The sequence below is a fragment of the Varroa destructor genome, unplaced genomic scaffold (genome assembly GCF_002443255.2).
Source record: "Varroa destructor unplaced genomic scaffold, Vdes_3.0 BEIS01000006.1, whole genome shotgun sequence".
NCBI classification, from domain to species: domain Eukaryota; kingdom Metazoa; phylum Arthropoda; class Arachnida; order Mesostigmata; family Varroidae; genus Varroa; species Varroa destructor.
Window position 1 is genome coordinate 23,256,012 of NW_019211459.1, and position 27,533 is coordinate 23,283,544.

Below are 27,533 nucleotides of genomic sequence, written 5' to 3' on the forward strand. Positions count from 1 at the left end.
GAAAACAGGTTACCTCGTCAATCTCCGCAGAGAACGAGAAATGTTACTGCTGTTGCCAGCGTCCAAAAAAGAAACAACGAATGAAACGAGCGGTTGTAACCTTCATTCCTACACCTCGTAGTCTTACAATTTCTCTGTCATTTTAGTGAGCCGTCACGCTTTTGCTCTCGGTGGCTCTCGAGCTACCACCCACGCATCCTCCATGCCTACACAGAGCACTATCCCGATACTCGATCCGACGAGGGGGTTGCTTTGCTTTCTACGCCCTTTAACGATCCGGCGAGGAACTCTTCCTGCGAAAGGTTTCCCGTTTGTCTCGCAGCGGTATCCCAATATTCCTCTAGTTTCTTTGGCTGACCTAAACTCGGAAAGACATAACTATCTTTCTGCGCCACAGCAACGTCACCGCGGAAACGTATAGGTACTATGTCGACCCGTTTCTCTGTCCCATGCCACTATTTTTCGCTCTGTCTATCGTTTTGTCCTACGAGATGAGCCGCTCCGTAAGTGCTCCAGCTGAGATACTCGCATGTGCCACGGCCTCCCTCTCAACTACTTGTATGCGAGGAGTCCCGAGTATTTCTTTCATTGTACACTGACAGACGGACGAACCGATACACAGGCACACAGTAAAGTTCGCCAGTAAAGAAGCTCAATTTGCTACGTTTTCTATCTGATCTCGTTTCGAGCACAGCCTTCTAGAGACGGGGATGACAACAACTGAATCCGATTGTTTCAAGTGGTGAGAGTAAGGCCGCGCGAGACAGAATGGCTACGAGACGTAAGCAAAACGAATAAAGGCATCCGGATAAAGAGGTATTCCAGACATCGATTTAGAAGCTCGAGTGCTTGATACTAGCGCTGCGTCAATGCGATCTGTTTTCAACCTGTCTCTTTTAAGTAGAGGATTCTGGATACTGAGCAAACAACGTGATATGAAGCCGCTTAAAAGTAAGACACAATTTTTTTTGTTAAATAAACAAAACGTCTATGTATTTGGTCATTTGGTCGCATATAGATTTGCTTAGATCGTATGTACAAACAGTATGGTCAACAAGTATTTCTAGTTATTGTTAAATGGCATTATTTATTTTTATAATCGTAATAAAATATCTTAAATAACTTGGCTGTTTGCCAAGCTCAGGTTACCAGGTGATCGATTGTCTCCGTGGTAGTTTGGCAGTAACGTGTACTTACTAAAGTCAGGGGCATGTCAGATAGCATAGCGTCGAAACTGAGCGTAGGCACGTTTCGTTCCGTGCTGCAAAAAAAAAGCAGCCATCCGAAGCAATGTCCTAGGGGCCAAGTACCCCTATTTGAAAATTCGGAATATTTGTTTAGGTCGTCTGTTAGAGAGGATTAGGACGAAATTAGTAATATGTGTCGCTAAAGGTATGCTCAGGTAAGATGCAAACCTTCCTTAAAGCATCTCTTTAGAGCTCCGTTGATTTCAATTTTTCTGTGTAAGAAGTTCTTGTCAAGGTGACCGGTTGCGGCTCGTTTTGAGAGCCTGCATTGCAATTAATCTAGCCGAAAAAGTGATCAATGAATGGATTTACATTAATATAGAAATAAGGATTTAGTTGTAGATCTGAGTCTATTGTCAAATCTAAGTGGTAAGTTATTCTTAGTTCATTGTCACCGATGACTCAAGAACAAAATTATAGCTTAGAAATAGCTTTTCTGTACTACCTAATTGTGATTTTCTTCAGTTAATAAAGATAGTAGCTACTATTCGTATTGTCTTTCGCTGCGCCTAAACCGATTAGCTTTAGTTTATAGGCAGCTAAGGTTAAAACAGAATCTATGCTCTCATATATGTTCGCATTCAAAATACGAAAATTCGCGCATTTCCATAAAGCATCGTTTTAAAACTAATGGATGTCAGTTGGAATCTACCGCTGTCCCCATATGCCGCAACCCCACTTAAGCAGCCATGCCCTTCTAATAGGATCAGTTCGTTAGCTACTTTTACGTCGTTCATGGCGGTGCCGAAACAGTGAAGTGTTTGTAGCGATTCAACGTAGCGCAGTAGGCCTACGGGTTACGTCTGGCATCTTGTCTAGCCCGATCCAGCTGTGGGGCACAGGAACTGCACGAGACGACCTCTGACGCTCGTGAAGACTGCCATGACTCGAGTCAAGCCATGTCCTCTACCTTGGTGGCTTCGTCCGCTGACCACCGCGAGCACTGTTTGCTTGCATGTTAAAGCATTGCATTTGTTACCGCTGCAGCCCCCCGCCCCGCATTACTGAACCGTACTAATGTAAGTGTACTTTCCGCCTTTTCCTACCGCCAATTCCCGGTCTACAAAGCGATTCTAAGGCGAACCAACGCCACTTGTTCCTCTGATAAATTTCAGCTTTAAACACCGACTGACCCAATTACGACGACTAAGCAGACCGCATGCAATGACCAGTAGCTGGCGCTGGTGTTGATGGTGTCCCCGATGCCCAGGGCGACAGAATTCGTTTAGCTGGCTAACTGTGTTTCGCAGCGAACGTGGTGCAACTCTGGGCGCTGCAGCTCCGGCGCTTTGGGGGACCCCATTGTCCTGGCGCAGATCGCCAGCAAGGAAGCAGAGTCCACTCTGCAACGGGCCGTGACCAAACTTGTTTGGTCGGGTCGGAAGGTTGACTTTTGTTAATAAGTTGCTCGTGGAGGAGTAGTACGATAGGTGGACCTATGTATTCTTTTGCGACAACAGCCTGCTTTCCCTCTATAATAACTTCGCCTCCTCTCCCTAAGGGCCACGCGCATCGAGCACGCGTTGATCCATGTCCCTTGGCAAAGTTCAATAGTGATCTTTTGCCTCGACTACTACACATACATACCATTTGAGTTACCGTTTCAATGGACAAAAAAAGGGGGTCTGCTTTTGCGATGCTCTGCAACCGTTGGCGAAACTTCGTAGCGCATAAGGCTACATAAGGTTAGCTATGAACGGGTCGGAGGGGCACACTCGATATTAGCTTGATTCAGAACTGCTTGTAGGTTGCAGAAGCATTTATTAATGTAGTACGTCGTGTAACAGACAGTGGCCATTATTAATTGTAAGGGCAACTAAAGATGATTGAGCGAACTGAATGTTAACTGTAAAATCTGCGACTCCGGTTATTGCGGTATTGACTGTTAGAACAGTAGATCTATTTGCAGGCAGAAAAAGCGTGGGAGAATGCTAAAGTACTGGGGGGGGGGGGGGGGTGTCAGCGCATCGAAAGAAAATTTCAGCGACGAGTAACGAATGACGGATTAACGGCTACAAGTACCAACGAAATATGGTCGAATGAACACGAATCCACACGGTCCGCGGCATAAACGGACGCTCAAAATATCATCCCCGGAAGCAGACAAGGCACTTGGTTGAGTCGACCCCAACCAAGATGCTCATGTGCATGGATAACCTTCCTCAACAATTAGTCCTAGTATTCAATGAAACGAATAGATCTCTTCAGAAAATTTACACGATTAGATGTCACATAATCTTTGAAGAGTTCGTTTTCCCTCTGGTCGCCGCTATACCGCTAGGACTTTGTTGAGTAGCTATCGTTGTAAGACAGACTAATTAATAGAATTTTTCATAGACACCAAGAATCAAATTTGAACGAGCACTACGACAAGATATTCTACCGCTGAATACCCAACCAGGTACTGCGATTATCATCTTCGTACTAAGCCGTACAAAGCTAACGACAAATATCACGCCTGCTCGGCCTTTATATCTAACCTGTACATACAAGGTACGAACAAAGAGATGTACATCTATACATTGCTTTTTGATAAACGTACTTCAACGATACGGTACGTAAGGCTTTATCGAGGGTAAATGTTCGCGTATCTCATTATTTGTCATTGTATAATTTCATAGAAGTACTACCGAGTAGGTAAAACGAAGCTGCCGCTCGATCCGACTATCGCACCAACTACTATTGCACGGTTCGAGTCATCCTACAACATTACGCGTTAGATCGCTGGGTAAGTGTATTAACATCGATGAAGTGCAACAGCAGATACGGATTTTGTTGTAACTTAGCTAGTTGATCATACAATTTTTTTAATCTTAGGGTAATTAAAATAAAGCTAGCAGAAAATGATCTCCGTCTTATCAATTTACGTAAATCATTTTCATCCATTTCTGGGTTACGATACGTATCATGCGTCCGACTGATGTTTGCTGTTGTAACAATAATTTGAATATCGCTTAGATGCGCATTTGTTTTCAAACGTTTGGGTGCATGTGTGGTCCTGTCTACGTTTATTGTGATACGTTGGCTTTTCAAGTGTAAGGAAAGTGCAAAGGGCTTTAAACAACAAGAACTGCTATCTGGGCGTGTTTCGGGCGATCCAGGTACACTTGGTGGATTCGCTCCATCAAAGAAGAATAGGCAAATACGATGCTCGACACACCCCTCAAACGAAGTTACTTTTGCCTATTGGCCAATATCAGCTCGCGCCCTGCTAGTTATATTCCAACTGATTTAAGCCTAGCGATACACGCCGTATAGTTGCAACTTAGCAGGCCAGACGCATCGCATAGACGCATTGGAAGGCATAGGCTGTTTTCACCTCCACCTTTGGGATATGGCTTGATGCACCCCCTGCATCGACGCTGTCAAGGCATACAGTTGACTGGAGACGACGGCACGCCCCCGACACGAAACCCTTGGCGTATGCGCAGAGCAGCGCGAGCGGCTTGCGAAGATAGCCTGCGAGCTTTCACCTCAGCTTTCTTATAAAGGGGTCCAGGCGGATACATCTAGCAACTAGAAGAGCAATGGCGGAAAAGAAGCTAAAGGATAAATGCAGCCCGGCACCAAGTCAACCTTACGAAACAATTGGGAGTCCCGCCGAAGTAGATTGCGCACTTGGGACGTTATAGCAATTGATATTCATGTCGTGCAACTTGTACCTTGTGCGCGTTCCATACTTACATCGTGATGGAACAATCACCGTCATCGTTACTGTATCGGCGGTGCTTACCTTTCCCGCTTTATAGATAAGATTTGAAGATAGAGCGGCGACGGATCGCATTGTTTGTTATAAACAACTACCAATCGTTACTCGAAACTAAGGAAAATTAATGAAAAATGTATATGCGCATAAAACAGACATATATATTTGAAGCTGCTTTATATCAGCAGTAACGACAAGAAGAAGAACTTGCGGCTGATCTCATAGCGTGTTGGTACTGAGCAGCAGAATCCACCTACCGTGGACCAAAAATATGGTTTAGAAGCATAAGGAGGTTCATAGAAGTTAAGATAAAGAATCGTGAAACAGCCGTGTCCCGTACTGAGCGGATGTATTGGCCACAATCGGCCCGCAGGTGGCGGTTATAATAATAGACTGTAGCGCTGATGAGTGGAGGGGTGCGCAACATGGTTATGCGAGGTAAGTTGTGATGAGAAAAAATTGCCGTGGAAGAATATACGATAGACTGTGTGTTGCGTGTATTACACGTATGATGGTGCCTTCACGTAATATTCCACCCTGCAATGCGTTCCCTCCTATTGGCTGTAGAGGAGAAGACGACTACACACCAGCCAGGGTTAGTAAAAGCATTTGCAGAGAGCGACACACCTATTTATGGAAGCTCGGTAAGAATCGGCTCCCGTCACTCAAAAGCCACCTTACCGTGCCCCTACTGCTGCTTCCTGGCTGATGGGGCTTACTTGTATGTATATATATATATATCGGTCACTCAAATGGTGGGTGACTCGGATGTTGTCTGCAATTCCATGCAATGAGAGAAGAGGAGAATGAGGGCAAAACAGGCATTTAGAGGGAGAGAGAGAGAGAGAGAGAGAGAGAGAGAGAGAGAGAGAGGGAGAATTTCAAAAGGAGCAGTGCAATAGGCAACGACAGGAAAGGACCGAGTGGGCGCCGACTGTACTGTGTCCCTTGAGGTAGATCTTTTGTTCGTTGATGTTTGCCAGGTAGGGCAAGAGGAAAAGAGAAAAAGGCTGTTACCCCCGTGACTACCCTTATCGCCACCGTTTACATTATAGGGTCGTCTTCTTCGACACACAAGTACCTAGAACTTGTGCCTTTGCATAGGCGTGCGATGGATTGCTGGCAGACACCGCACACATAGGAGGGGCAAAGCGTGATTGCTTCAACTTCGAAACTCGAGCCAATCTTGCTCATAGCACACGAGACTGTCTTGCTGCGAGATTTTGTTGGGGCGAAGGGCTCGACTGGGCGACGCCTAGCACAACATAGAGAGAGGAAAAGAAAAATATGCACGACAGGAGCGACACCGGAGGGCTGCCGCTGCGCCGGTAAGCGGGTGTAGATACAAGTAGTTGTCATCCAGAACTAGTGTCACTGGCTGCCTGCTGTAGGCAATGGACCTAATAAGGAAAGTTGCGTGCGGTTGTAGGGAAAGCGGGTCGATGAAACCGAGCCGCAAGCAAGGAAACAGGACACGGGAATATCGGCGATCTGCCAGCGATCTCGGATCGTCCAAAGTGTTATGGTAGTGCAGTGACGTATGGGCACCGATAGCTCATGGGCCGTAGAAGAATAGGAGCAATAGGCAGTCAAGCAGAAATCGCGGAAACTTGCGGCATTCGGGGTTAAATCACTAGTGCGCCACTTTGCTCGCTGCTTTGGAACTTGCGTCTAGTTTGAGAATCGCATCACGGCGAACGCGCGTACGGTAGACAGGTTCACGATCGCAGAGTGGTCCCCTGTCTATGGGTTGCCTCTATCGGATGAAAGCTGAATATAGTCGTTTACGATTTACAGGAAATCAACCGATAATATGCAACGCGTAGAATCCAAAATGTAGAAATAGTCAGATATTGCAAAAGGGAAACAAAAACCTATAGAAACTCTTTTGTCATTGCGAGCTCCTACCGTTCAAAGCCTCTCTGCCTATCAGTATGCATTGAAATTTTCTTCCGATTTGTCAGCGCAGAGCCCTGTGTTGTGGATACCGATCAGCATAGTGGTAATGACTAGTTAATATCGTTACAAGTTTGCTTGAGCTTTATAGTTTACGTAATAGACTTTTTTAGAATTCTATTAACTCACTAGGCTCGGAAAATACGGTTCGGTCAGTTCGTACATCCCCGGCTGCCTTCGTAGCAATCAGCTTCCCGAAAATCACTCGATTATTCATTGTTTACGGATACTTTGCCTGCCTCGGTACGCGACTAATGAAGCCCGTACATGAAAACAGCCAGACAGGTTTTCGATACATTTTTCTATGAATTTTAGTACGCATCGATCACTCCTTCTCTACGTAACACAATAGCCATGAACCCTTGAATGATTCATTACAATCACAAGTCTGTCCCGCAAAGCAGGCTAACGTGTGAATTGTTTTAATGTGCGTTTTAGCGATGCGCTTGCTCGCTTCTTGCTCCATTAATTCGGATTTACGGATATCAAACCCTCTGATCTTGATGCTTTTTACAGCAACTTGCTGCCATAGGCTAACGAGTCTGACCATGCTTGAGGAAATCTTGTGATGAAACGAGCAGGCGAAAAGGGGAAGAGGGCGCTTTAGGCATTCCCAGCAACAGAAGCTATACCAGGAGTATCCTCCGGCAAGGCGCTGAAAGACTGCAGTTGCCTCTAATCATTGTCGATTCGAACTCTTGCTAAGCCGTTAGCTTCGTAGAGAGAGGAGGTCCACGGCACGGGTCATGCACCCGGAAGGACGGGCCCGCATGGACCACCCTGGCCTATTTTCTCTGGGAGGAGAAAGAAAAGAAAAAAGGCCATGGCCGAGCGGGTCCAAGCGGCACGCACCGACACACCGTGGGAGCGGGGGCTAGTTGAGCCAGGAGCCGTTCAGGCAACAAAGGAAGCAGAAATCGGTTAAGCAGTTAGACATTCTGCTAATTGTTATGATACCTCCATGGTCATCAGCCCGTTGTAACAATCGTGTCGCTAGATCGGTTCTCTACTGTCCCGTGTTTCTCTCCGTATCTCCGTGCTCTCCTTTCGTAACAAGTCGTACCCGGAACTTCGTCGTCCATTGCTGTTGCTACTGCCAACACCTAGTCGCCTTCGGCATCGTTTAGTTTAACAGTTCTGATCACCCGAAGTCAGTCGGTAGGCCCGTCGTGCCATACCGCATAGTACACAACCGATTCTGACATGCTCGTAGTCTTTCTTACCACGATGAAGAGAAGAGATGGGGGCAAGCGAAATAGAGGCAGACCAAAAAAGACAGTGAGGAAGAAGGCAGGTCATCGAAAGACAACCATATAAAGAATGTTCCTTAACGAGTACGTAGGCATCACTGGTGGTCGCACACAAGCGATAGAGGCCCGCTATTCTTTCCTTTCCTCCTTGTCGCTATAAGTTAAGCCCGAACTAAGGGCATACGTAACCAGCCACGTAACACAATGGATTGAGGAGGCCAAGTTGGCAGGCTGAAGGACGCTTTTAGAGATTGCATCTGCCGGATCACCAGATACGAAGGGAGAAGCAGAAAACTAGATGTGTGTTCGTCGCCCAACTCTCGCAGACCTGTATCGGGGCATTCGGCTGTTAGCTTAATAGGGCTAACTGATCAAGCTGTAATAGTAACAGGTCGGCTCTGACGATCTGTTGACGTGGACTGATGCTGTCCGATAAGACTTGGGAAACTATTCCATATGAGGAGAGAGGTAAGCGTGTACAGTTATCTTTGTACTTATACCATTACAAACATTTAAGATAAACATGATTACTTGCAATCAATGCATTGGTAACTTTGTTGTGTCTGGTCTTGTGTAGATGAGGATTTGCTCTATAACGTGGCTTGACAAAAGACAACGAAACCTGTGCGGATTTTTATGTACTTGTCTAGAACTCAAAAATCGCCCGTGAGATATTACTGAATTTTCCGACAGACGTATTCTCGACCATATGTAGTACTCCTGTCGAAAGGTCAGGATCGCACATATGAACGAGCTTGTCGTATTCAAATTTCAACAGACTTCATCTTCGCAAGATAAGTTTGTCATGCCCTGTACTGCTTTCGCTTAATGCTTGTTGTACTGTATAACATCACTGGCATTCGCTATATCTGCAGATATTTACTAAATTACTAATTAGCAGAGTACAACATAGTCGAGGTGCCTATAAACGTAAATGTCCTATCCATCTGTAGGGCCACATAGAAGTTCAATCTTGGTTTTTACATGTCCCATTTTTGTCAGAATCGTCTTATCGCTATGGATTAAGGCAAAGGATTTCGCTCTATCAACGTGACGCTGAAAGGGCACGAGTTTTTGGCTGTCCACTGCAGAAAGGTAGAATGACTGTGCGAGTGGGTGGATGCCGATATAAGGGAACGATGATATCATTGGTTATAACATGTAATAGTTATTCGAAGGAGAAAGATAAGAGAAAAAAATTAGCCAGATACGCAATCGCTGCAGTAAGTACCCTGGCAAGATTTCAACATGGAAAATAACAACAAAATTTTTAGGAAAGGTGTTAAGTATTAGAAGCAGAGGTGATAACAGGTTCTCAAAATGCACGAACAAGTGCAATAAACGCCAAGCCTGAATGAAAACAATAGGATACTTCACCACGTTACTTCGTTACAAGAGTTGTTGGTTACCTGATTGCGTATTATTTTTTTAGCATCGTGCCATTAGTTAATTTAGGCAAAAGTATTCAGTTTTATTAATATTAGTACAGAAGAGAACTAAAAACGACTTTTGCGCCTGCCTAGTGCAAGCCGGTTATAAAATATTAAAAGGCAGTGGCCAATCAAATTGTTTCAGGCGTTTATTGCCAATTTTCATTTACTTATTATCTTGCGACCGTCATGACTTGCTGCCCAATTTCATAAGCATGCATATTTGACGCGCATTATAGCTCTTAACAAAACATACTTTTATATATTGTGATATTCTACCGAAGCTTTACCAATTTTAGCGTGTATTCCGTTCATGAAGCATTTCGATCATATGGCATGCTATCTCTCCTTAGGATAATGGAGCTTATCCAAAAAGTCGGACATGAGCATCATCAAAACTACTACTCCTTGATATCTGCATGATTTCGGACGACCAAGCATAAAGTCATTCAGGCGTATGTGGGCCTGTCTCAAGCCTTCTTTCGATCTCTTAGCTCCGAATGATTTCTTGCCAGGCTCCCAGAATCTCTTCTGGCCTCTGCGTTCCTGCTTGCCCTGGATGTCAGAGCGATTCGACATGCAGCTCCCAAGCCACAGCAACGAAGACAAAACGAACATGGCAGCCATCACATTGATACACATCGACATTAGACAACAGAAGAGTTTCGAATGTGAAGGGTGGGCAACGTTCTAGAGAGAGAGAGAGAGAGAGAGAGAAAGGGGCGGGAAAGAGGGAATTAGGGCAAAGTTGGAGACAAAGATATTTGAATCTGGGTTTTATCGTCGACGTCTGACTAGAAAAGATACCCCTGTCAATGGCCGATTGTGATTATACTATTGCAATATTAAAATGTGTGTACACTTTATAATATCGTTGGTTTTGCTAGGTCGTACAAATGGTGCAGGTCGAATTTAATTACGAAAGTCGAATATGAACATAGCAGGCGTTTACATCAAGTGTTTATGCATACTGAGTAATTCAGACGGCGGCTTATTTAAGCAGGTTTTGTACGAGGCAAGCAAAGGATAAAATGCTATTTTGTCTTTCTGCGAAGGTCAGGTGAAGCTGCATTGTGGTGGGCTATGTGGTTAGTAACGCGTAACCAAACGATGAACAGAACCAGACGCTGTATCTGCACTATCTATCGGTGGTTTGGTTAACGGGAGTCTCTGCTGAGCATCCAATGTCAGCTAATGTTAACGCTAGCCAAATTCGAATATCGAGTACGGCTATGGAATCGAAAACGTTGATATGAAAATACTCTGAAGAGGGGATAGGCTCGGACTGAGGTCAACAAGAAGTTCTCTAGAGGTAGTGGGAGTCGTATAAAAGTGTACGACAGTGGTAAACAGGAGCCCTACAGTATGTCCCCTTTGATCCCTTACCCATCTTTGACACCAGGGTGAGCATAAGTGAAGGTGAGCTCAATGCTCCTTATTCCCCTGAAGCCGATCCAACGCTGAGGTGAGTTAGATAATAAAACAAGCAATCAATTTCCTTGCCCTCTTGCAGTCGAGTTAAACTTCCGAGTTTCATTTGCCTTACCCCAGGACAACTCCTGTTCGCCGTACACTAGCAATCCAATTCGGCTGCAGGATCGTTGGACTACATTGCAAAGGTGCTCCAACCCTTAACGGACTCGAACCACCCTCTCAACTTTGCGTTCGATCGTACGAGCAGTGCCGATCAGCGGCAACAACGAGGAGTTCAACCCAGTTGTTTCGTTCACTCTATAGCGGTCGAAAGATGAGGTGGTGTTCTGTCCTTCTACAAAGGTAAAGCCAAATGCACCGACACGACGATAACTTGAATCCACAAACGTCGCTAACCTTGAGATGCTTGGTACGAAAAAAAGGCATATTGACCTCTCCGTATCCAACTATGACCGTCGGAGAATAGGTTACTGCAATCAAGCGACCTTCTCATGGTCGTGGTAAACCAGGAACGCGCCTTCTACTAAAGAAATAACCACAGGATTAATGAAACGAAAAATACTATCGAACAGCTCACCATCTTCAAACCACATGGGCTCATGTCTGTCTAATCTAAAAGACCACGTATGACCAAGCTCGTCCATCCTGTCACCCCATGTATTAAACTGTACATATATAAGATCTGAACATCTAGCACAATGCCGTCCAAAACTTAGTTCGATTCGAAAGTGTTGGATGTGACCAGGCCGACGATTTCTTCAAGTGTGTTGAGAGCTGGCCAGTCAAAACTCTGCGTAGTCGTTCCTTATTGTCGTGCCGGTTCGGCCAATAAAGGTGAAGCGGAGTAAGAGCATGGAGATGGCGAATAGGAATAAGAGCACGGAGATGCCGTCTCTGTCGGTTTGGCTGAGAAAAGGAAGAATCGGAAATAGTGAAACCGGGAAGGTGCGCAGGGTGAAAGCAGGGGAAGATATCGCAGACGTGGAGAGGGGCATCGTGGGGCCTCGGGAGGAAATTGTAAGGGCGAAACACCAAGATAGGCAGAGGCGGAAGGTAAGAGGAATAGTCAATCTCGACTGAAGTGTTAGCGGCTCATTGTTTGAAGAGCTACCGGCTCTTCCCGCTGCTAGTGGGCCATTGCGCTTGACTGAAAAATTGGTTGATGGAAGCGAGTGCGCGATTCTCTGCAGAACCGATCAAGACGTTCAGGTGAAGCAATAGAAACCGCTAGCGATCGTTCGAAGAGTGACGGCCTGCTGTGGTGAATAGATAGATGGACTTGCAAGCGCAGCTGAAATGAATCGTCCGCTCCTAATGCCAATGTAACTGAATGAGTTTGTTCCTCTTGCGCACTTCTCAGTGTGTGAAAGGAAAAAGCTTCAAAACGAGTGTAGGATTCACGAACTTGAAACAGACCGACTGGGGTAAATGACGTAATATCATTTATTGTTTACATATACTTATGTTCACAGATGCAGCCATTTAAATTGCTAATGGTAGTTAGCTGCTTTGATTGATCTCTTAAATATAAAATTAAATGTAACATGTTGGGAATCTTTTTTTTTTTAAGAAAAATATCTGTTTACTTTGACAGAATGGCGGTTTGAATAGATTTCACCTGGGCAAATAGTATTTTTCAAATCAAATATGTATGAAAATGTATATTACTATGTCGTAGTAATAATATTGCTTTTTTGCCTCGTTGCTTCTTTTGAGCCTTGTTAAGGGGTAGCTTTAAGAGGATGTCCAAATAATAAGATTTGGTGCAAACTGAAAATTTTACGATTTAATTACGATCCCAAATCTATTGTCCCATCTAGTTTACCTTGAGCAACACTAAGTACATTGGCCACGAAGAGCGTTACCATAAATTTTAACCCTCTCCTAATGTTTAATCCGCTCACTTAATAAGTAATATGAATAGTTTGAAGTGCACTCGTCATTGCAATCATATCCCTCCCTTAAAAGCACAGTATTCTCTGTTGGCTAGTGGAGATGGATCAGACGGCAGAGAATACCATGCGTGCATAGGTCGCTAACTACTGTTAGTCGTAGGCATTCGAGTCCCGTTCAGGTACCGTGCCATTGGTTCCATTAGTTCAACTCGTTGAGTGGCCTGCCCGCCAGAGCCGTCCTCCAGAACGCGGAGCTTCTTAGTTCTTGTGTCTACTGCCAGGGCTTTTCTATCTGCCTCAGCCGTCTTTCTCTTTTCTCAGTGTTCACTTTTGACTACTATAATACGTTCGGCAAGCTAGCTCCCTGTCGGATCGTATCGATCGGTCGAACTCAGGCACGTCCATACAACCCTCCAAACAGACACATGCAGACGGACAGGCGCATACACTGTGAAAGCTGTAAGAGCATCCGAAAGTGGGTGTTCCCTGAGGGTCGGGAAGCGCAGCCCACCTTAAAGGTGTGCACGCATTGATTATTGGTGGTGTACCGCAGAGCTGTGGCAGAGGATTCGGCTTTGGGTTGGGGGAGCGGACTAACGTATCGCAGAATGGAACGACGGAAGGGAACTACGAGCTGCGAGAACTACGAAAACCTCGAAGCTGGGAAGCAATGCAAGTTGGGTATATGTGCTCTTGTGATGAGGGCTTAACTCCAACACAAACGGATCCCCCTCTTATTCTTAGTTGCATTGTACATTCCCTTACACGAGGAAAAGACAGGAGATTGCCTTGCACACGGAAACCACGGTGTCTCCCTCTTCAAGAGAACGCTAGGGCGATCGCAGGAAGCGTTCTTGACCGATCTTCTTCCTCTGCCGTTCCTAGCAAACGCTGAACTTTGCGGTGTTGTTCTATTGCCATAGTCGCCGACGATCTCCTCCAGCTGCTGGAGTTCGTATAAGCCACATATTGGCATTTTCTAAGTTCTCACCCGCCAATGAAAGGGTCCATCGCCACCAATGCGATGGAAGTCAAACGCCACGTCGCTTCAATGGTAAGAAGTGACTGAAACCGACGCAGAAGCCGCTTGGGGAAAGAGAAATGACTCGACGGTGGCAGCTCTCAAACCAACGGAGGACGATACCGTTCATGAGTGTGGCCTATCGCAGGTGGACCAGAGACATGGCGACGAATCGAATTTTGGATTGAATGGATTCGATAGGAAAGATAATGCATCCAAGAGAGAACGAAAGTCGGCGGAGTAGGCCAAACTAAAAGAAACCTTTAGAGAAGAGCAATAAGCCATATCTCACAGTACCATCGCTGTAAACACAGGATTCTACAATAAAGGAACTCGTCATTTGTATCTAAAAATTGTATCAAATGACTCACACGGTCTAATTTGGTTCGATTTACAATAATCCTGCTTAGCGGAAGTAGTAGTTAGTAAGACTAGTGGAAAATATTGGTTTTAAGAGTAATCGAGCAATAAGGTATTTGCACGAAGCAAAACGAGACAAAGTACTTTGCAATTGTTTTCCATTTCTTTTAAATCAAAAACAAAATGTTATAGACTGTTAAGGTGAATACAAGAAGCCATCGTGTTATTTAATGTTGAGAAATGCTAAAAGCTTTCGATATACCTACTTAAGAATAAATGAGGCTGACATGTTTAAACTTTAACAACTTTATCGTTTTTTTTTTTTTTTTTCAGTTATACGAGGGATTCTACGGTTATCACCTATCCGCTTTTTGGCTAATTACCAATTTATTACTATTGTTATTATCGCTAGTATCTCTTATATTTTATTTCACCATATACTTTAGAAATACACAACTTTAGATTTGAACTGCGAAATATTGGATTGTCCAAAACGATTTAGTAAATAAAAAAAATTAAACAATTTCTAAATCATATAAAAAGGTGTAACAACAACTATTTACTCTTTACAGGGCTGATCCTGACGCTCTCGAAGACTTATATACCTGTGATTTGTATTGCAATACCTAGTCTTGTTATTAGTCGTTTATTTAAGAGACTTGACCGAAAAGTACGCCATGCCGCTCATTGCCCTCTTTCAGAGATAATCAAACTTGCTCTCTTTTATAACCCACGTCTCGTTAGACATAATTATTTGTGTTCTATAGTTGCGCTTCTTCTGTACCATGCGTGTTTGCTTAGTATTAAGCTTAATTCATACTTCACTTTTTCATCGATCAATTTACTCGTTACTATTTCATAACATGTACGTCAACGAATCTCATGCTATGCTAACGGATAGAGCACTACCTACAGCCTGTTCTACTTCAGAGCGAGCTACTTTCTTAGTGGTCATCATCTTTCCGTGAATATATGCATCAGTATGAAGTGTTGTTTTGTTAAAGGCTTTGTCCGCCAGTGTCTTGTTCTCCTATGGTTTCGGTCAGCGCTTGTACTTTGACCATATAGAATTTTATTTATTTAGTATTGATTTTCAGCACTAAACGACCTCCTCGCCTTGAAATCCGTTACTCCCTAGTAACATTCAGCAAATTTATTGTTGGAAATAGCCAAATATTTAATGTAAACACCGCACCGCGGATTCGTCTGACGATGGCGCGTATTTTAAAAGTTATTGAAAATGTTTGGCCCTCCAAAGAGCTCCAGACGCATTAACACATTATATTTAGTTGCTACACAACGGAGCAGCTTCAGGTTTTCGGTACGCGAGCACCAAAGAAGTGAACGGACCACTAAAGTCGATTTCATTGCCTGATTTCAGCCCCACTTTTGAGACACTACAGGAGATAATGCCATGTAGCGATGTACTGCGCGCCGATGAACTGAACAGTCCGGCACCGTGCGATAAGGTTAGCAGCTAGTGGTATAGTCCGGCGTCGCTAACTTAAGAGGGGCATTTGGCAACGCCTCGCTGGCTCCATTTGGAGTCGTCTCACTTCGGGGTAAAGCGAGAGAGACCTACCTATCGGTACTGGCTTTATATAGAGACCTGGCCAGTATAGGCAATGTGAACATAATAGATATCTTCGCATAGCACGCTCAACCCCACAAGACTGCGACCACCTTAATATATTCACCTAGCTACAATGATATCTCTAGCTATAACCGCTTCTGTACGTTTACCTAATACAAAAGCGAACACCACAGCAGGCAGTTCCCGTTTTGATATCTCACACTTCTATAGGGCTGGTGTCCGCACTAGGGGCTTCTACGCATTTGTGTCTTGTCTTACAATACATTCGTTTGAAACAATATTAGGCCGAAAAATATTAATTTATAGGCGACATTTCGAGAAAAGTCTTAATAGTAATAATGCTGTGATACGTCACAGTCACGATTGGATACTATGATTTGATGGTGCACCTGTTTAGAGAATCTAACGACCAATTTCGTAGTCAATGAAGTGATTTCTATCATGGTCGAGGTGAGTGCAGAGTCGTTTTCTACACTCTGGGAACGCTATGTTAGAGCAGGTGTACAGCGAAAAAAATGTTGGGATCTGTTAGGATGATCTGTTTGACTACTGACGATACTGAGTAATAAGTGATTACGATGGAGTTAAGTGGATGATCATTCCACCCTGTTTTGTCGCGCTGCCTAGTTGCGGTTCGAGATGCTGGGTTTTGATGTCCATAACGATATTGGACTTCTCACCCGGTCGTTTTCTTAGTGTGGGACTATGGGACTACCCAAAAGCTGGAACGATTCGATGACACGATTATCCCCACCCTGGGCTTCTTGCGTGATGGACCCATGGGCGTCTAGATAAATTCGACCATCGTTCTTCATTGGCCTTAATGTAGACAGGTTCTCTTCTACCAGGACGTCGTCTATAGTGTATCCAAATAGACAGTCGTTCAATAATTCTTCTCATATTTCGACGACAGACGTTTTGAAGCGTTGGCGCTTGCCACCAGAAGCCGATAACGAAGGCATGACACATGAGAACCGACGACTCCGTAGGGCGCCGCCCATCGGTACCTCTTCCATTCGCTAAATCAATAAATACAATCGAGATTTAAGAGGTAACGCTTAGGGTCATCCGCAAGGGCCTCCGATGAACTTGATAAAGCTAATTCGAATACCGAACGTATAAGAAATTGCTGGAATTGACTCTAAAAGCATACAACGATGAGACCGAATGTACACCATGATTGCCTGGCAGCAACAAGTTAAGACTTCCCTTGTTGTTTTTTTAAGTATATTATACGTGTGCGTCGAATTTAGCCCTTTAGCGAATTTAGTGGAGATGCCCTAAATAGGTGAAAACGTTTGCCTCTAAAAATCGACACCAAAATAACCCTGAAATAACTTATATTTTAGCTAGCATCTGCTAAACTAAGCACTCGTTAAAGCATCATACTGAGCTTGCTTCAGAGGGCAAACAACTCAACGTACTTAAATTCCTTAGACTTTATCCATTTTCTGTCATCATCGACAGTCCGTTGCGACTCACCTCGCCGTCTGTCTACTGCGACGTTCTGTTGTTGACGTCAATGGCGCCCCCATCCTAAAAATATCTAAGACTAATTTCGTCTGCACAGTCTTTCTCCAACCGAAAAACACTGTTGTCCCAAGCAAACGCGGCCCACCTGCATCGACATCGTACTCGAAACCGACAAAGACGTGACCAGAGCAGTCATTTTTTTTCGGCATCGTAGAACAATCGTCTGAACCCGAACGCTAAATACGACTGATGCCCCACACATATCTTTTCTTTGCGTAGTTTTATTACGGCGCCTACCATCGTTTAGATGACTCGTTGTCAACCCGTTCAATGCGACACATTTTGCCTGCAAAGATCGGATCAGTGCTTGACTGAGCTGAGCCTTCGGACACGATTTGAAACAATGCCTGTTCTTCCTGCTACTACTGTTGTTATGGTATTTAATTATATCAAATATAATTTCTTATAACATCGCTTTCACCATGTAAAAGTTTGTGTAAACATTACTAAAAAACTAAGCGTACGTTACTTTATAACGATATTTCATACTATCAACAATCTACATTGTTTCTGGTCCCCAAAATTTTTATTCAAAGGCGATCTGTACCAATTTCTGCCGGTTGGAATGGTTGCTGCCTATACATGCGCTTAGAAGGCAGGTGGCCTTATACGTGCCCCGTGGACTCTTCTTACAATCAGGCCTGGCGCCCTGGTTTGCGCCTTCTCTACGAGCAGCCTTCGAATGCCTCAAAGACTGGGCTAAAATGGTGCCCGATACGATAAAAGCGAGAGAAAATGCTTCATCACTTGAACAAAAGTATTGTTGAAAAACCTCACAGTCGTTGGGTGCGGGAGTGGGCAAAGATGGGGGCTTCCATTGAGTGGGGCATCACGCATTTGGCTGACGGTAAAGATCGAGGGTGCACAGGGCCGAACTGCCTCTACGAAGAAGATGCCTGCAGCTGATGACGCAGGTCAACAAAGCAGCGACTCCATCTTTCTTTGAGGTTCTTGCGATACACATGGCGCGTTCACTTTTAGTCACAATCAGAGTTCGCCCGGAGTGATTCCGACAGAGAACGGCTGGATTTGACCAATACAGGTTTTTCGTTCATTGCGCTTGGGCGCCGTCCCGTGGTTCTTGGCTACGGCACACTTATTGTGCTATTGTGAAAGGTACGCTAGCAAGTTGTACTAACTATCATATAAATGAATATAAAACTCAGTTATGGCAGACCTGTGTAAAGTTTTCGTAGTAAAGTTCAAACATCTAACGAGTATTCGGATCTAAGAATCATGTTAAAGCCAGACTGATCTGTAATAAAACTAAATGGTGAACTATTTCAGCCATTGCAACTTCTTGCTTTATAACTTAAACTAGAATCGCGGTAGTACCCGGGCTTTCTGTCTTATTTGAAATGACAAATAGGAAATTTTTTTTGTTTGGCAAAACATACTTTATGAAGTTTTAGTGTTCACAACGAGAGCACGCACTGTCCCAAACGTCGCTGCGGGATTGAAAATTATGTGTTTTTCAATATGGTCAATCCAGAAAAACATTTGTAGCTAATTAAAATGTTTTGAGTAACATGTCTGACACTGCCGTTTGAAGTCGTCTAAATACGGATTTAGGCAGCTGGCTGTCGAGGCAAGGCAAATCACTATCTCCAGGCTATAACTTGTCTTTACTTACATGTAAACATATCTCCCAAATGTCAGGAAAAAAAAAAGAAAAGATTCCTGACGCAAATGGTCATTCGACTCATAATAGATAATAACTGATCTTTGTTGTAGCATATACACTACAGAGTTATTTTCGGGCATGCCTCAATGCGATGCTAAAAGCCCAAGTCATCATCCTTGCTTATCTTCAAAGGAGCCGGTATCATTTTTGCGCTTCTTGATTACTGTCAATTCGCTTCCAATTGTTGAGACCGCGACCATGTTTCTTGTCCGATCGATAGAGTCTCCGGAATTGCTGAAGGAAGGATAGCGGATAATAACAGCAACAGCAGCAGCAGTAGTGGCAGAGACGAAAGGGCAGACGATCATCGTAGCGGGCGCGACGTCATCCTGTGCCGCCGTAGCATGGAATGTCGGCAGAAAACATAGCCACCATGGGAATTTGCTGTATGCTGTTCTTGACATTCGTTGAGCGTGCCTGAACTCTCGACTCCTGAGCGCTTCGCTTGCGAGTCGTCGACTAATTAGCCCGATCCGAGCCGCTCCTGATCTCCGAGCGATGAAATCACAGAACACACACATTTTAATGGTATTTACATCATCCTGCTTTTACGAACGCCGGACACACGTACTGGTTTCCGAAGAAGCTCTCTTTGATTTGTCAGCTGGCTTGCAGACAGTATTGAGCGACGAACCGAGTTATTCTGTCACCTCGTGCAAAAAACGCGAATTTCCGAAGGGTAATCACCAACTCGACGCCGCTGTGAATAAGCTATAGCGAGGCCTGAATAACACAAATGAAAAGGTTGGAATGTACGAAGTACCCGTGGGCCAAAGTGGTCAGACTATGCTAGTGTACGATTCGCAGATAAGTCACACAAGTATAACTGCTATCATATATCTCAGCTGCTGCTACTGCTGCTATTACTACGATCGGTTCCTCTGTCTTCGGCTACTCTGCTATCGTTCGGTATCGACTGGTCAAAAGGGAGAAACACCTCAGACTGCGATGCAGTGCACAGAATGCCTTTAGTCAGAGCAGTCAAAGTCGTGTCAGCTTGCCTAGCTAACAAAAGGAAAAAGCTTTGTCAGCTGACTCGCGGCTGTGGCTTTCCTTGTCACGGATGAAAGCGTACATCCAGTGAGAAGAACGAAGAGGCAAAGATTCGAAAGACCATCGTTAAAATCGAAAGAGTTTTAATGGTCGCAGGCCATAATGGGGATGCTTTGCACATTTCTATGTCATTTGACCTCCGTTATGTGTAACAGTAGTTAGATACGTTTGAAGATTAGTGTGAGATATTAACGTAAGTAAGTTGATTTAGTTTAGACAGGGCGTACATTAGCAATTGAACAATAAACTTTGATGAATAAGCATGTAAAATGTGGCTATGGACGGCAGCGTGAGATTTGAACGCCAACAAACGTTTTATGTCTAGCTTTGGCATATGTGTCCATTTGATAAGTACATATTGTTTTTACTTTCCCATCATTTATAGTCGTCAGTCTTCGCTAACCAGGTTCAAACCGCTCAATTGCCAAAGTCAGAAATTTGCCACTTGCGTCATATGGACATGTATGATAGTGCTTGTAAGATCTACGTAATATTTAATTATTTGTCAGTCATACTAGGATCGTTACTAACGTAATAATGTAGCTATTTTTTGCCTTGTGTCTGCCTGATCGTTGTAAATGTTCGAGCAGAATTGGCTACCTATGAACTTTTTCTACTTGTTACTGATCGCGTCAATCCAGTTTCCTTCGGTGTTTGTCTGATCTGTTCTCACGCTTGGTTTTAGTAGACCGCTCCGATTTGTGAGCAGAGCATCCTTCCCAATCCAGAAGATCACAGAGAGATTGAGTGAGTGGCCCTTTGATCAGATGATCCTCAGGGAAAGATCAGCCTACCAACCTTTCGCCGTATTTGTTTACGTATCGTAAACACAGCGACATCGTGTATAACAACCACAGCGGCAGACTTCTGGTACTGCAGAGTGTGGGAAGAGCTCTATATGAGCGCAAAGTATCTTAACCTGAACGTATATTCGAATTACTGTTGACCTATTCTGTGGAGCGTGGCTTGTCTTATGCCATCACTTGTCCGAATTCGTGGCGCCAAATTATGAAATATAAACATTTCATAATTTGGCTACTTTATATTGACATCTTTATTAATTGATTTGACGTGAATAATTGAGCCATAAATATAAAATTATAGTGATATTTTCATTAACTGAATAAGTTCTTCGTTACTTTGATACACAGATGAGTACACGAATTACTTTATAAAACATATCGCTGTTTTAGGGAAAAATTACACTTAGTCAATTCTGTTATTTTACCGCTTACTGATCTAGCACAATTACGCAGCGGCCATTTGCAGGAAGGTCGAACCAGCATAAACGTTTAGTACTTATGGAGTGTGAGACTTAAGGTAATTTACCTGGAAAACATAAAGAAGTTTAGAAAATGTAAATTTCTAATTAAACCTCTAGAACTAAATAACTAGGCTTTATAACAATATGTCTTTAATTGGAGAATTTAGTTATTCGAATTCGTATTACGAACTTCTATAAGTGATGTATTGAGAAGGTCGCACGGTCTGGCCCCACCTGAACCTATTTCAGGCCAATTAACAATCTATATTCTTTGTGCAGTCACTTACATGTTTATATATTTGCTGAATTCCAAGTAAAAAAATATTTAATCTCAACCGAATTGTACTAATCGTCATCGTACCTTCGGCGTGCGTTCCTGTTAACGAGTTTGAAGAGACCTTTTTTTTTCTCGAAACCTGATCGAAATTAGTCTGCTACTCCGGCTCGAAAATTTCACATCGATCAGCACAGTTAATCCTAGCCTAATGTTATTTCAAGGTATTCCTGCTCTCGTTCGAGATCCAAGCTACTTCTTCTTGAGAACTCGATTTTCCTTTGCGCTCTTTTCTCTTCCCTTTTTGGCAGCTCCAACAAGCTGGCGACGAGGTTTCTCAGGGGTTTCGGGTACCGGGCACGATTCGATCAGCTTCTTTCTCCATTCGGATAGCTGAGTATCTGCGGAGCTCGCCAGGTAGCTTTAACTACATCTCGAGCAGCCCCACCTACAAATTGACTCAAGACCCGGCGATCCATGTGCGCGACTTACGCAATCCACGAAACACCGCAACGGCCGTAGGAGTCCTCAAAAAGGGCTGAGTCAGAGACACATGAAGGGTTTCCCAGCGCACCCTCGTTTCTACGTTCAGGTTGAGGGCATATCGAGTTGCCTTTAAACAAAGTATTCCAAAATCAGCTATACTTTATGCCGATCCGTGTACTGCGCAACTTCGAGATTGTGTATCCTGTTTGATCCGTACTCTGATAAGCTAGTAATGTCTGTGTTTGTCATAGGTAGTGCATACGCCACCCACGTTGTGGCTAGAGGGCAGTTAAACGGGGTGGCGAAGACGGGAGGCAAGGGTCCCGCCTTCGGAGGAACACGGAGACCTGAAGACCAAAGGGAAATATAGAGGAACAAGCGGATCCCTAATCCTTAAAATACCATCGGTGAGAAATTGGCTGGTGGTTACTTCGTTTAGAGGCTAAACAGATGAGCAAAAAGGGAAAGCTGCTGTGCTTTTGATACACGCCATTTCAAAAAAGATATTAGTTCTCTTGTCTGGTAGAAATTTTTCGCTTAATCCGCGCTTCTATTAAATCAAACTGAGCAGTCTTTGGAAGGCCTAATTGGTTCGATTTGTTACCACACCACTTTAACCAAACAAAGAAAAACACTGACGTTAGTAAACGCTTTAACTGGCAGGCCTAACCAGGCAAGGAGGAAACTCTAAATAGAACAGCTACAAGATCAACATGTACAACTGAAATATATGCATAAATATCCTACTATTCCTAATGACCTAAACTAGACAATAGTTACAACAGTTTGCACTCGATCATGAATTGCCCCCATTATCTTTAGATATACAAATAAGAGCTTTCACTTATTACTATTACAGAAATATTTAACTGTTACAAGAACGTGATCAACAGCCCGACATAGACTCTCGACAAATCAGTTATTGCTTATCATGTTGCCATCGTATTATCATTATACACATGAGACGTTTATATATAGATGTGTATATCTATATACATATATATATATATATATGTATATAGGTGTTTGCATATACCTGTACCCGTAAAATATAGGGTGTCAGAAGAAAAGGTGTTTCGCGGGATTATTTTGCTCGATCGAAACACATCAAAGCCAGAGTAAGCGACCGGGTGATCAGGACAGAGAGAATGAGAGATAACGGCGCTATGGTGAGCTTCGTCCGTTTAGCCAGCAACAGCAGCCTCCTGTCTCAGCGCGATCTCGGTGGAATTTCTTTTGAGCGTGAGTGTACTCCTCTTCTCTACGAAGGAGCACTGATCGTTCTGCAGGTCAGTCAGCTACATAGCAAACGTCTAGCTCGCAGCTATCAGAGTATCAAGTTAGCGAACAGGCACCTTAAAACGTCGTCGACGACCACCTAGAAGTCACCTTGATCCCCATTGCGCAGTACTTTGCGCCAGCGTCGCCGAGACAAACACTTCTTCTGCTTCGTGAGTGGAGGCTGGCTGCGGGTGGTTGGGCGCCTGGCATACCTTCGTTTAATATCGTCTGCTAATAATTCTCTCTACTTTAAATTCCAATAAGGCTGGCTATTGGCGCACTTTGTGGGTCGGATCAGACGGAGAACCTGAAATGGGGTCGCTCAGTAAAGTCTTGCTCGTCGCTTCTGCTACCGCCGGAACAACTATGGCAGGCGAAATGGTCTCTCTTAGAGCGAACTGGCAGCGTATTATGTGCAGTACACCTGGCGGCACCCGCAGATGCCCCAGCGAGCTGATTTTAGTCACTTTAACTTACTGCATGCTATGTTAGGATTATGGTAGTGCTGTATATACTTTGTAAGCATGTCGACCAGTGAAAGTCCTCGCGCTAACACTACCATTAAGCATTGCATATGTATATATATATATGAAGGACACATCGATTAATGACGCGGAGTTCCTGCTCAGCCAGGTGCAAGCGTGCACTTCTCTTATTCGGTCGTAAATTAAAAAAAAATAGCTTGTAAACGTACTTGATAAAATGTTCGACTGGTTAATGTAATATCTGTGGCAGGTGTGTAGAAATCGATGATCCTGCTATAAAAATGTCACTGTTGGGAGTGATTTTAAAATGAAAACTATTTTCATTTCATTTCAACATGACCCCGATCCGCAATTCGACCAATAAGAACAGTACTGCGGTCGGAAAAACTAATAATCAAGCTTTATGAGGTATTGTACAAAAGCATTTCTAAACCTTACCGTTGACCAGCTTAACGAATCACTTACCTGTGAGATAGCTCGACGCTTCTACGAAAACCCCCTAAACCTCTTCTCCTCCTACTCCAACCTCCTGGTACGGCAAACGATTTCACAAAATATATTTCTTCTGTCATTATTAATAAAGTATTTTTGGATATTCATTTTCAGTTTTGGCTAATTTCGTCTTCTACTTAGGTAAATGTTTGTCCTCTTCCAGACAATCGACAAGACAGGTGATGGGTATAATTTTCTCTATTTTCTTTTTTTTTTGACCAGTTTATAGCTGCCAAAAATCAAATATTCTCATCGAATCCGCCTTAGTACACACAAACTTCGTACGCGCATGCTCACTGCTCCATGGCACCTGGCCAGTACGCCAGCTATTTTGTGCGTTCGGTGGCGAGCGGTCTGCAACTCTGTAATCGCTTCCCTGAACTGTCATAAAACCCGAGCAGTTGTTCCCTCAGGGCCGATCGCAGAGTCGGGTGAGGCGATAAAGTTGGAGACGTCGAGCGCCGATGTGCGCGACTGTTCAGCTCTTCATTCACGAGCATCCCAAACGCGCCCCGTCTATGAAAGCGTTTTAAAAAACAGCCTTACCACGATCCGAACTAGTTGGACGAAGACGGCGGCGGACACGGCAAGCGACATAGACCCATCGTATAAGCGTGTGCGACGTCATTTGGGATGAAATCATGATGTTTTTAGACGGATAAACGGCCACCCAATAACCTAGCTCCTAGTGTAATACTCTCAATGTTCGTTTTTCGTAAAAGGGGGATTTATTTGCAGCACCTGCTAAGCAAGTACTAAGTGTTTGCGCCCACTGTTTCTATTCTCCGTCTCTGAGAAATAAAGCGGGGATGCTCGAGTGAATCTGGCATCATTTCGGTGCTGGGAAAGCTTGAAGATTATGGCGACTAGGTCGGCATCGACCAGCAAGCCAGCCGCATCGGAGCGTCCAGAAATCAGCAGTCGACCGAGGTCCCCCGTCTCTCATTAGGGCGTTTGCCGCGGGCGATGGTCGAAAAGCCGCCTTCGTTGAATAAAAAGTGGCGAGGTGATTAACACAGAAGCGAACGGGCGCGCGCTCAGGAGACGCACAAGACACGTACGCTAGCGGCAGCAACGTCAGAAATAGGGACGTTGGCCCAGAGCGATCCAGGCAGTTGCAAGGAAAAGAACCGGGATGACGGGAAACGCGACGGTTAGGAAACTAGGCTTTAAAAAAAGCCTAAGGAGCCCGACGTTTCGCGTACAGACGACGAACCGCCGAAGGACTAACGCCGCCGGTAGCCTGCCTTCCCGTCATCTGTGACGCCATGGGTGTCTGGCAATGACTGGGAATCAGGTCTAGTTATTTTTGTGTCTCTCCTTATATAAAAGATACTATCATTTCTACTGCAGTGCTAAAGCTGCGTTCAGATTATGCCCTCATACGCTCTTATTTAATGTTAGGCTCAATTAGTACTAGGAATATTGATAGAAGAAGAAGAAGAAGCGGTTACGACTCGATAGAAGAAATAAAATCATGTACACTAATACTGCCTGAAAATAAAGACAGTTGAAGTCGATTGCACAATCAAACTCAGTGGTGATGTTAGAAAAATGGAATACGTAAGAAAATAGTATGAGATTAGGTGTGATCTTTACGGATAATTTTCTTCTTTTTTATCAAGAAAAGGCTATAGGCGTTGTGAAGAATCAGTTGAATGCTAGCAAGTGATAAGTAAAGGGCTTTGTCATTTGTTACATATTTGTTAAGGATTCCAAAGATTGCCAAAAACGTAGGATCAGAAAAAATCTTGTCACACAAATTGGGTCAACAAATCTTTTTTGGCTTAATACATTTTTTGTGTTTGATATGCCTACTGCAAATGGTTAATTTTAAGCTTTATATATTTGACCCACGTGATTTACCTTGAATCTCTATTGCAAACCTACGCGTCTAGCAGTATCAACACATATACCTTAATTGTATAAGAGTTTGCTTTCGGCGGCGTCACTAAGAGATAGTGTACTAAGACGAACTAGGACGTACAACGTAAATGTAAAAGTATTCATCGCTAGTCAGACATTCAATATGTAAAAATAACGATGGTAGGGTCCATTTTTTTTGTGTCTAATTTTTTTCTTGCCGATATATCTGGATGTAAGCGGCTATATATCAAGATCTGTTCCAGTGAGCTTCTTCGCTTTTAAATGCATCTGGTTATACGAAAGGCCTGAACTGAAGAAAAGATTTTTATTTATCGTGAACCCTAGTAAGCATTCGATCTGGGACTGGCATCGATAATTTGCGATTTATAGTAATGTGCAATGGTATATGCAGCGAAAGCCTTATAGATTTCAAAAGACCGTTCTAATAAGAGATTGGATGCTATCTGTTTCAATTTTACCTCATTCAATTATGTAATTGGAAAGCCACAGCCTATTTAAATAAGGCATTCCCGTTTCAGGCGGGAAAGTTATGAGACTCGCCACAGTTCGGTGAGTACCGTCGGTGAATTCAAACATTTTGCTTTCTCGTTGTACTTTCTTCACGGACTTCCCTCTTCTGTCGTCGTCATCGTCGACACGGGATAGTCCCATGACAAGCAGAATTGTCCGCCAAGAACATCACCGCCACCCTCACTAAGGCCACAAACCCACCAATGTGCCATTGATACTACTGAAGCCTTTGTATGAAGGTGAGGTGTGGCGCATAGCCAGGATTCGTTCCGTTGCTGCGACCGACGAATAAGACCAATTGATTAGACCTGCCTCCTTCAGCCTCGACGCGACTCATCCACCCTCGTCATTTGCCTTTACACCGATGACGAAGTAAAAGAAAGAAGGCGAGGAAGCGGTCATGCTATGTCCCTTTTAGTCTCATGCTAACTTTCTTTAAACAGCTACTTCCTAGCCACTGCTAGCCATGCCGAGTATGCATCGATGTTCCTGTAGTTGGATGGCCTGAATTCGAAATGACATCGGAATTTACCCTTGGGGTTAGTCCGCAACATAACTTCAAGAAAAGGTATCGAAACGCACATGGAAAGGAGTCGAACAAGCCATTTTGACTTTTCGGACTTACTTGGCATGTTGTCATGAACCAGGAACTACCACGACAAAAGCTCTCCTGATTTCCCAGGAGCTTCCG

General features: G+C 43.9%; 1 protein-coding gene across 2 annotated transcripts in view; it reads left to right on the forward strand.

The window, feature by feature from the left end:
• The window catches only part of zfh1 (Zn finger homeodomain 1), a 480,048-nt gene that overhangs the window by 159,343 nt on the left and 293,172 nt on the right, over window positions 1-27,533 (forward strand). Inside the window, exons 1-2 of one of the 2 annotated variants that reach the window (XM_086993268.1) lie at window positions 628-951; window positions 15,681-15,768. The exons of the other annotated variant lie outside the window; for it this stretch is intronic. The gene's annotated coding sequence lies outside the window, so the exon portion shown is untranslated. Of the gene's footprint in view, window positions 1-627; window positions 952-15,680; window positions 15,769-27,533 lie in introns of those variants that run through there. 2 annotated transcript variants of the gene reach the window in all.